The 9922-nt window shown below is 43.3% G+C and overlaps 1 non-coding gene across 1 annotated transcript; it reads right to left on the bottom strand.

The window, feature by feature from the left end:
* Positions 1-2688: 2688 nt before the first annotated feature.
* Positions 2689-2794, bottom strand: LOC140814868 (small nucleolar RNA R71). Its single transcript, XR_012114188.1, has one exon. It is a non-coding gene; the product is annotated as a small nucleolar RNA R71 (small nucleolar RNA).
* Positions 2795-9922: the final 7128 nt, after the last annotated feature.

Here is a 9922-nt window from a genome sequence, read left to right as displayed (position 1 = left end):
AACGGAGATCTGCACTTTTTCCCGTATAAAGCTTCGAACGGTGCCATCTCAATGCTAGTCTGATAGCTGTTGTTGTATGAAAACTCACACAACGGCAATGAATCTTGCCAACTAGTACCAAAGTCTAGTACTACAGCTCTCAGCATGTCCTCTAAAGTCTGGATAGTCCGCTCTGACTGTCCGTCCGTCTGAGGATGATAAGCAGTGCTCAGGTGTAAAGTCGTACCTAGAGCCTGCTGCAGGCTGTGCCAAAAGTGAGAAGTGAATCGTGGATCACGATCTGATACGATTGACTTCGGTACATCGTGCAATCTGACGACCTCTCTGACATACAACTCTGCCATCTGATCGTGTCGATAGGTCATTCTGTATGGAATAAAGCACACTGATTTGGTCAATCTGTCTATCACAACCCAAATCGCGTCACAGCCCCGCGAAGATCGAGGTAAATTCGTCACGAAATCCATGGAAATGTGATCCCATTTCCATTCAGGAATAGACAAACTCTGGAGTAAACCTCCGGGCTTCTTTCTTTCTGCCTTCACCTGCTGGCAATTGATAAGTGGTGTTTTTACGTGTTTATTGCATTAGTTTTAGTTGTGTTTACATTGTGCATGCATGCATTTCATTTACATTTTGTTCATTTTATAGTAATTATTTGCATTTTATCATGTCTCACTTGTGTGTGATGAATCTGCAGGAAAAATGGTCGGAAAACGGAAAATATAGCAAAGTGAATAAACTGAAGAAGTTGGACAGAAACTTGGCGCCCGAGCGGTACATTTCTACCGCCCGGGCGCGAGAAGTGAAAAAACTGAAAAACAGTACAGAAGGTTGGCGCCCGAGCAGTACATTTCTACCGCCCGGGCGCGAGAAGACGAAGTGCCGAGACAGAGATTTGGCGCTCGGGCGGTGATTTTCTACCGCCCGAGCGCGAATGCCGCTCCAGCCGAGCAACATTACAGAAACTTGGCGCTCGAGCGGTACTTCTCTACCGCCCGAGCGCCGCTTATTTTTGGAAAGTTTCATTCGCGATTTCTTACCTTAATTTGGATGGTGGTTGCTATGGAAAGGGGATGGCACGAATTTTGGGCATTCATTCAGACAGATTTTCAGAGCCACAAAGGATTTTGGAGAGCTTTTGCACTTGGATTGAAGATTCGACGGTTTCCGGGCATCGTTCTTCGCAGATTTCGTCACGCCTAGTATTTCTAGTTTATTTTCCTTTGTTTAAACATTGTTTTGCTTATTTTAATTATGAATTCTAGTAGCTAACTTTCATATTTGTTGGGAGTAAAGGGGATCCTACCCCAAACTTTGATCTAGTTCATTTATATTTCGATTTGTGATTTATTCTTGATTATTCTACGATTTTCATTGTGTCGTTGAGCGTAGCTAACTTTAACGAAAATTTTGTATCCCGAGTGAGTTCGAGAGAATAACTAGTGATAGGATCGAGTGGTATAATTCGCGGATCTACAATTTACATAGATATATGAAATTGGATACGTGCCGATAGTCATAGTCCTTAGGGTCGAAAACTAGGGGGTTTCATAAATCGAAATGCGATTCATTCTTGATAAATAATTAAAGGCATTTAATTACTTCATTGAGTGAATTAGTTTGGCATAGCTCGAGAGAGTGTGTTCAATTGAATAGGAAATCCTATCGGAAGCGTAGAATACAATCGAACGAATTAATTAATTAATAAGGGGTAGGTGAACCAGAATTCCTAACAAATTCTTTTATCATTTGAAATTTAATCCATTGATTTAGCATTCATATTTCATCATTTAATCTTTGAGCTTGTTTATTTAAATTTTCTTGAATTTTATTAGTCATAAAACAAACAATCAAATTTCGTCGCTAAAGTTTTAATAACTAAAATAATAATTGTTAAACACAGTCTTCAGTGGAACGATACTCGTACTCACGTACACTATATTATAACTTGACATCGTGCACTTGCGATTTATTTTGAGCATACAAAATCATATTTTTATTGGGGATTTTACTGTGCAAGTTTTGCTCGATCAAGTTTTTGGCGCCGTTGCCGGGGACTGTTAATCTACAATTATATTTTTAGTTATTTTCTTTAGTGTATTTTATTTTTATTGAGCTAACACTCCATATTTTATTCCAGGTATCTTGTCTAGTGCATGCCAAAGTCACTTGACGTGGAGCTTGAGTTCGACCCTGAAATTGAAAGAACTTTTCGCAGGAGAAGACAGCAGCAAAGACTGAAGGAACTGATGGAGAGACACGAGCAAGAGCATGAGGAGGAGCGCCGTGAAGAGAGACATATTGAGATGCCACGCCGCATACCAATGTTAGAGTATGCCCAGCCTTCTTTGGATGGTGCACGCCCTAGCATTGTGAGACCTATTGTGCGGGCAAATCACTTTGAAATCAAGCCAGCTATAATCCAGATGATTCAGAACACAGTCCAATTCGGAGGAAGTGCTGTGGACGATCCAAACACACACATCGCGGATTTTCTTGAGATTTGCGATACTTTTAAATTTAATGGAGTTTCTGATGATGCTGTTAGACTGCGTTTATTTCCTTTCTCTTTGCGTGATAAGGCTAAAGCTTGGTTTAATTGTTTACCTGTAGGTTCGATCACTACATGGGAGGACATGGCGAAAGCGTTTCTTATCAAATACTTTCCTCCATCGAAGACCATGAAGCTGCGGGCAGACATCACAACATTTGCTCAGTTCGATCAAGAGTCACTATATGAGGCATGGGAGCGTTTCAAAGATCTATTACGAAGATGCCCACATCACGAGTTGCCACTTGGGTTAGTCGTTCAAACCTTCTATTATGGCTTGCTTACTCCTAATCGTACTATGATAGATGCTGCTGCTTGTGGAAATCTATTGAGAAAAACTGCTGAGGAAGGGTATGAGCTACTGGAGGAGATGGCTGCTAGCAGTTATAACCCTCAATCTGACAGGAACAATCAGCGGAAAAGTGCAGGGATTCACCAGGTAACTGATTTATCTGCTATTACTGCACAACTTGATGTTTTAAACAGGAAACTGGATGGCTTGAACATGGGTGGCACGGCTATGCGTTTTCAAGAGGTATTCTGTGAGAAATGTGGGGGTGAGCACTATGTGAAAGACTGTCAAGATGACAATCCATTCTATGTGCCCGAAGGAGCACCTGTGCATCAAGTGGGAGTCCAAAACCGCCCAAGGCATGACCCTTATTCGAACACATACAATCCTGGGTGGAGGCAACATCCTAACTTCTCATGGGGCGGTCAAAACAGTCAAACTAGACCGCAAGGAGGACAAAAATCTGGCAAACAACCAATGTACAGATCCGATCCTCCTCGAGAAGAAAAGTCCAACTTGGAGCAAATGATGTCTAAGTTTATTTCATCCACTGAAACTAGACTTCAAAATCAAGATGTGTCGATTAAGGGGCTCGAAACTCAGATTGGGCAATTGGCCAAGATGATAGCAAATCGAGAGCCGGGCACCTTGCCAAGCAACACCGAAACTAATCCAAAAGAGCAAGTGAAGGCCATTGAGTTGAAGAGTGGAAATATTTTGGAGCCTAGAGAGAAAGAGAAAAGCCAAGTATCGGATGAGCATGCTGAGGCATCAAAAGGTAAGTCATCTAACTCTACACCAGCACCCACGGCACATCCTAAGATTGTTATCCCCCCGCCTTTCCCTGCAGCATTGAAAAAGGCAAAACTAGATGCAAAATTCGGTAAATTTCTTGAGGTGTTTAAAAAATTGCATATCAATATTCTCTTTGTCGATGCTTTAATGCAAATGCCTAGTTATGCCAAATTCTTGAAGGACATCTTAGCTAACAAGCGAAAATTGGAGGATCACATGACAGTGAACTTGACTGAGAGTTGCTCTGCTTTGGTGCAAAACAAAATCCCACCGAAACTAAAAGACCCAGGGAGTTTTTCTATCCCTTGCATGATTGGTGATGTTGTTTTTCGTAAAGCGTTGTGTGATCTTGGTGCAAGTATTAATCTGATGCCCTTATCTGTTTTCAGGAAACTCGGATTAGGAGGGCCTAAGCCGACGAGGATGTCTTTACAACTGGCTGACAGGTCTGTCAAGTACCCCCGCGGAGTGATTGAGGATGTGCTAGTGAAAGTGGACAAATTCATTTTCCCTGCGGACTTCGTGGTGCTTGATATGGAGGAGGATGCGGAGATGCCTCTGATTTTGGGTAGACCGTTCCTTGCAACTGGCAAGGCACTGATTGATGTGCAAGATGGGAAGTTGAAACTGAGAGTGGGCGAGGATGAGATTACTTTCGATGTTTTTCATTCACTTAAGCACACACTGCATTCTGATAGTTGTTTTAGAATTGATGCTTTGGACTCTCTTGTGTCTCATTATGTGCAGGATACTTTTAGGGACCCGGTGGAGGCCACTATCACCACTGAATTGGGAGAAGAGGAATTGGATGAAGAGAAAGCTGAAATCGTGGCACACTTGAATGCCAACCTTCCATGGAGAAAGCCGATGAGGATGCGACTGGAGGATCTAGGAGAACGAAGAGATTTGACCCCTCAAAGGTCAAGCATCGAGGAGCCACCCACACTTGAGCTAAAGCCGTTGCCTCCACACCTCAAGTACGTTTACTTAGGTGAGAATACCACATTACCTGTCATTATTTCTGCCGCTTTGACAGATGTGATGGAAGCCAAACTAGTGGAGGTTCTAAAAGCGCACAAGGGCGCATTTGCATGGAAGGTGGCGGATATCAAAGGGATCAATCCCTCAGTCTGCATGCACAAGATATTGATGGAAGACAAGTACTCACCTCTTGTGCAACCTCAGTGAAGATTGAATCCTAAGATGCAAGAGGTAGTGAAAGCTGAGACGATTAAGCTTCTCGATGCAGGTATTATCTATCCTATATCTGATAGTGCATGGGTAAGTCCTGTTCAATGTGTGCCAAAGAAGGGTGGTATTACTGTGATTACAAATGATAAGAATGAACTAATACCCACCAGGACTGTCACGGGATGGCGTGTATGCATTGACTATAGGAAATTGAATGATGCCACCCGAAAAGACCACTTTCCCCTCCCTTTTATTGATCAAATGCTTGAGAGGTTAGCGGGTCATGAGTTTTATTGTTTTCTAGATGGGTATTCTGGGTATAACCAAATCATGATTGCGCCCAAGGACCAAGAGAAAACCACTTTCACTTGTCCTTATGGCACTTTTGCTTTTAGAAGAATGCCCTTTGGTTTGTGTAATGCACCCGCCACCTTTCAACGTTGCATGACCGCTATATTCCATGATATGATAGAAACTTTTCTTGAAATATTTATGGATGACTTCTCTATTTTCGGACCGTCTTTTGATGACTGTTTGCAGAACTTGCAGGTGGTGTTGATGAGATGCGAGGAAACCAACTTGGTGCTCAATTGGGAAAAGTGCCATTTCATGGTACAAGAGGGCATTGTCCTAGGGCACAAGATTTCGGAGCACGGGATAGAGGTGGACAAGGCGAAAGTGGAAGTCATCAAGAAGTTACCACCTCCGGCGTCCATAAAGGGAGTTAGAAGTTTTCTAGGCCACGCCGGTTTTTACCGACGCTTCATCAAAGATTTTTCTAAAATTGCAAAACCTTTATCTTCTTTACTCATGAAAGATGTGCCTTTTGATTTCAATTCTGATTGTTTGCAGGCATACGAGAAGTTGAAAGAGCGCTTAGTGACGGCTCCTGTCTTGGTGGCACCGGATTGGGATCTACCCTTCGAGATCATGTGCGATGCTAGCGATACTGCGGTGGGTGCTGTCCTCGGACAAAGACAAAACAAGGTATTTCACACCATATACTACGCAAGTAGGACTCTAGATGAAGCACAATTGAATTTTGCCACCACCGAAAAAGAGTTACTTGCAGTAGTGTTTGCACTTGACAAGTTTCATGCTTATCTTGTTTTGTCGAAAGTAATTGTGTTTACTGATCACTCTGCACTTAAATATTTACTTGCAAAGAAAGATGCAAAGCCACGCTTACTTCGGTGGATTTTATTATTGCAAGAATTTGATTTTGAGATAAAAGATAAGAAGGGTGTTGAGAATGTGGTTGCAGATCATTTGTCTAGATTAGAATTTATCAGTAATGATTGTGTAACTGATGCGATTAATGATTGGTTCCCAGATGAGCAGTTGTTTGAGGTGAAAAATTGTCCATGGTATGCCAATTTTGCAAATTTTCTTGTTACAGGCTCACCCCCCCAAATTTAACATTTCACCAAAGAAAGAAATTCTTTTCGGACGTGAAGTATTATTTTTGGGAGGAACCTTTCTTGTTCAAAATTTGTGCAGATGCCATGATAAGACGGTGTGTTGCGGAAGAAGAGTTTGATCAAATTCTCAACCATTGCCATGACCGTGAGGTAGGTGGTCACTTCGGACCAACAAGGACGGCATCCAAGGTACTTGAATGTGGCTTTTATTGGCCAACTCTTTTCAAAGATGCTCGTTCTTATGTGCTACACTGTGATAAATGCCAGCGGTCAGGTAACATCTCTAACCGTCACGAAATGCCGTTAAATAATATCCTTGAATGTGAGGTTTTTGATGTGTGGGGAATAGACTTTATGGGACCATTTCCTAGTTCTTTCACAAAAAAATACATTTTGGTGGCGGTGGATTATGTGTCTAAGTGGGTAGAGGCGGAAGCATACGCCACTAATGATGCTCAAGTGGTTCTAAAATTTTTGAAGAAAAACATTTTTAACCGCTTTGGAACACCACGAGCAATCATTAGTGATGGTGTCACTCATTTTTGCAACAAACTCTTTGAAAAAATTTTCAGCAAATATGGTGTCACACATAAGATCTCTACCCCTTATCACCCCCAGACGAGTGGTCAAGTGGAAGTGTCGAATCGAGAGATTAAGCGAATCTTGGAGAAAGTGGTAGGTGTCGGTAGGAAAGATTGGTCGGTGAGGTTAGATGATGCTCTTTGGGCGTATAGGACTGCTTTTAAAACACCTATAGGCACTACACCATATAGGCTTTTGTTTGGTAAAGCATGTCATTTGCCTGTCGAGTTAGAGCATCGTGCATACTGGGCCACAAAAGCGCTGAACTTTAATTTTACTGATGCAGGTGAACAGCGTTTGCTTCAGTTAGACCAATTGGAGGAGTTCCAGAATTTGGCTTACGATCTCGCAGTGTCTTACAAAGAAAAAACCAAAAAGGCGCATGACAAGAGAATCATCGAGAGAGAGTTTAAGGAGGGTGAAGGTGTTCTGCTCTACAACTCCCGGTTGCGCTTGTTTCCCGGAAAATTGAAGTCGCGATGGTCAGGTCCATTCGTGATCTCGAAATTCTATCCATCGGGAGCTGTAGAATTGCAAGATGGGAAGGATGGGACGTTTACGGTCAACGCCCAGCGTCTAAAGCACTACATGGGTGGCACACTTGAGCCACAACTTGGAATCCCCCGGTTCCAAGACTTGCCGAACTGAGACAGACCGACAGTCAAGCTCTCGACTATAAATTGAGAACTACATCTCTTCCCTTCATCTTGCATTTAATTTGATTTTAGTGTTAGTTTAAGTTTATGTTTTCATATTAAAAAAAAAAATTTAAGCGTTTTAGGCAGCGAGGTTGGCGCTCGGGCGGTATTTTTGTACCGCTCGAGCGCGAAATTTACCTTGGCGTACAGAAACTTGGCGCTCGGGCGGTGATTTCTTACCGCTCGAGCGCCCGCGCTTACCTCTGACTTTTCAGCCCAGAGAGGTTCGCGCTCGAGCGGTAACTTTTTACCGCTCGAGCACGAGTACTTTATATGCGCGAATTCCCCCTTTCCTCTTTCATTCTGCACGAAATTTTCTAATTCCCTCTTCCCAAATCCCTAACTCTTGCCTCTTCTTCTCTCATCTTCTTGCAGGGAATCACTCCAACCATCAAGATTCAAGCATCGTGGGCAAGTGCCTCCTGCGGAATTCAAGCGTCATCTTCTCTGATTCCCCCAAAATCTCTTGCATCCACTAATATGGCTCCAAAGAAGAAACAAAGAGGTACTTCCGCTTCTTCCTCGTCTTCGACTTTTGATAGGCATCGCTTTGTTAGTGAAGAAGCTCGGGCTAGGTATGAGCATGCCAAGATGAATAGAAATCCGATAGTAGAGAGGGGATTCCGAAAAGAATCTGCCGATAGGCACCTAGGAACTCGGATAGAATTGGAACGGCGCGGATGGGAAACTTTTTCCAATCATCCTAAGGCGGCGGTAGTTTCGGTGGTGCGTGAATTTTACGCGAATGCTATGGAGGGGAGAAATGGGACGGTGTTTGTTCGGGGTGTACATGTCCCGTGTGACTCGGCAACTATCAATGCACTGTTGGAAACGGCGGAGGTCGACAACTCTCGTTTTGAGGCTTTAGCTGCTGACCCGAACTATGACTTGATTATCACCGCGCTATGCCATCCGGGTGCGGGTGCGATGTGGAAACCAGTGGGCGGACCGCCGAGCTTTTTCGACGAGAAATTCTTGACCGTTGACGCTGCCATGTGGTACTTATTTGTGGCCCGACGGATGATTCCGGTCTCGCATAAGAGCGAGGTCCAAAAGGAACGAGCGGTTCTCCTTTTTGCGTTAACTCACGGCTACGACGTGAATGTGGGCACACTGATCAACTCTCAAATCATGTTGTGTGCTCGCAACAGTCACGTCGGTCTGTTATTCCCGACGATTATATCCGAGTTGTGTGCCCGTGCGGGAGTTCTATTCCGGGACGACGAGGAATGGATTCAACCCATGAAGCCGATCTGTATCGACGACTGGAAAAGGAAGAATGCCAAGCGCCAAATCGACTTCCCCTCTCCCGAGGAAGATGTAGGTGGTTCTAGCACCGCCGCTGCACGTCCCCGTCCACCACCACCCCGCCGGAGAACTCAAACCGATATGATGGCTGAGAATCTCGCCTTCCAAACGTGTGAGGGTCAATTCAACTCATATGTCACCGACCATCTATCGCACATTGACTCCATGATGCACTCGCTACTTGTGCAAGGAGGCACTGAACCAGGGACCGTGCCGCCATCTCCGCTACCTCCTCCCCCATTCCAGTTCCAGTATGATTATTACCAGCACGGGGGTGCCGCCGGAGTGCAACCGCCGGAACATGACGAGGATGAGCCTTGATCAGGGGAGTTTACTGTTTCCCCTTTCTTTTTATTTTTGCATATTCCATCTTGCATTTGCATTCATGAGTTCTTTTTGTTCTTATTGTGTGTTTCGTTTTGTGCTATGAGGGCATTGCACAACTCAAGTATGAGGGGGGTAGTTTGTTTTGTTTGTCTAGTTAATTGGCTTAGTTTCGTTGCATTTCTTTTGTTTGGTGTCGTTTATGGTGAGAAGACATGTTTATGAGCCAATGATGATGGTGAATTGATAGTTTAAAAAAATATTGATTGGGTCACTTCGTGAAGGATACTCGTGATTGTTAAAGCATGAATTATGGTATAAATTTTGAACTTTTTAAGCACATATGTGTGGGGGCTAGAATTTTGTAGGAATAATGGTGAAATTTGAAAGTTTTGTGTAGTTAACTTGAAAGACATCATTTACAAGTTGATTTAGCATGTAAACCCGTGGAAATAAGTCACTGATTGGGATCGTGAATGAGAGCAATTGATGTGCCTTGAACTTTACATATACCTCCTTCCCGATGCACTGAATTTACATATTATACTCTTGACCAGCTATTATCCAAAAGTTATATATTCTTAGCCTAGGGAGTACATTGTGAAAATTGTGCATCAACATGTTGAAATAACAAAGTTTCTTGCAAAAAGATCTTTGAGAAAAAAAAGGGAGATGTAAGGTGAGGGGGAAGCCGAAATAAAGGGAATGAAATTCTATTCCTAGGCTAAAAGTTGGAGATGTAAGGAGACGAGGAAAG

The sequence above is a fragment of the Primulina eburnea genome, chromosome 1 (assembly GCF_022965805.1).
Source record: "Primulina eburnea isolate SZY01 chromosome 1, ASM2296580v1, whole genome shotgun sequence".
Taxonomy (NCBI): Eukaryota; Viridiplantae; Streptophyta; class Magnoliopsida; order Lamiales; family Gesneriaceae; genus Primulina; species Primulina eburnea.
Note: the sequence above shows the minus strand (reverse complement) of the source record. Positions and strands in the feature narration are given on the sequence as shown.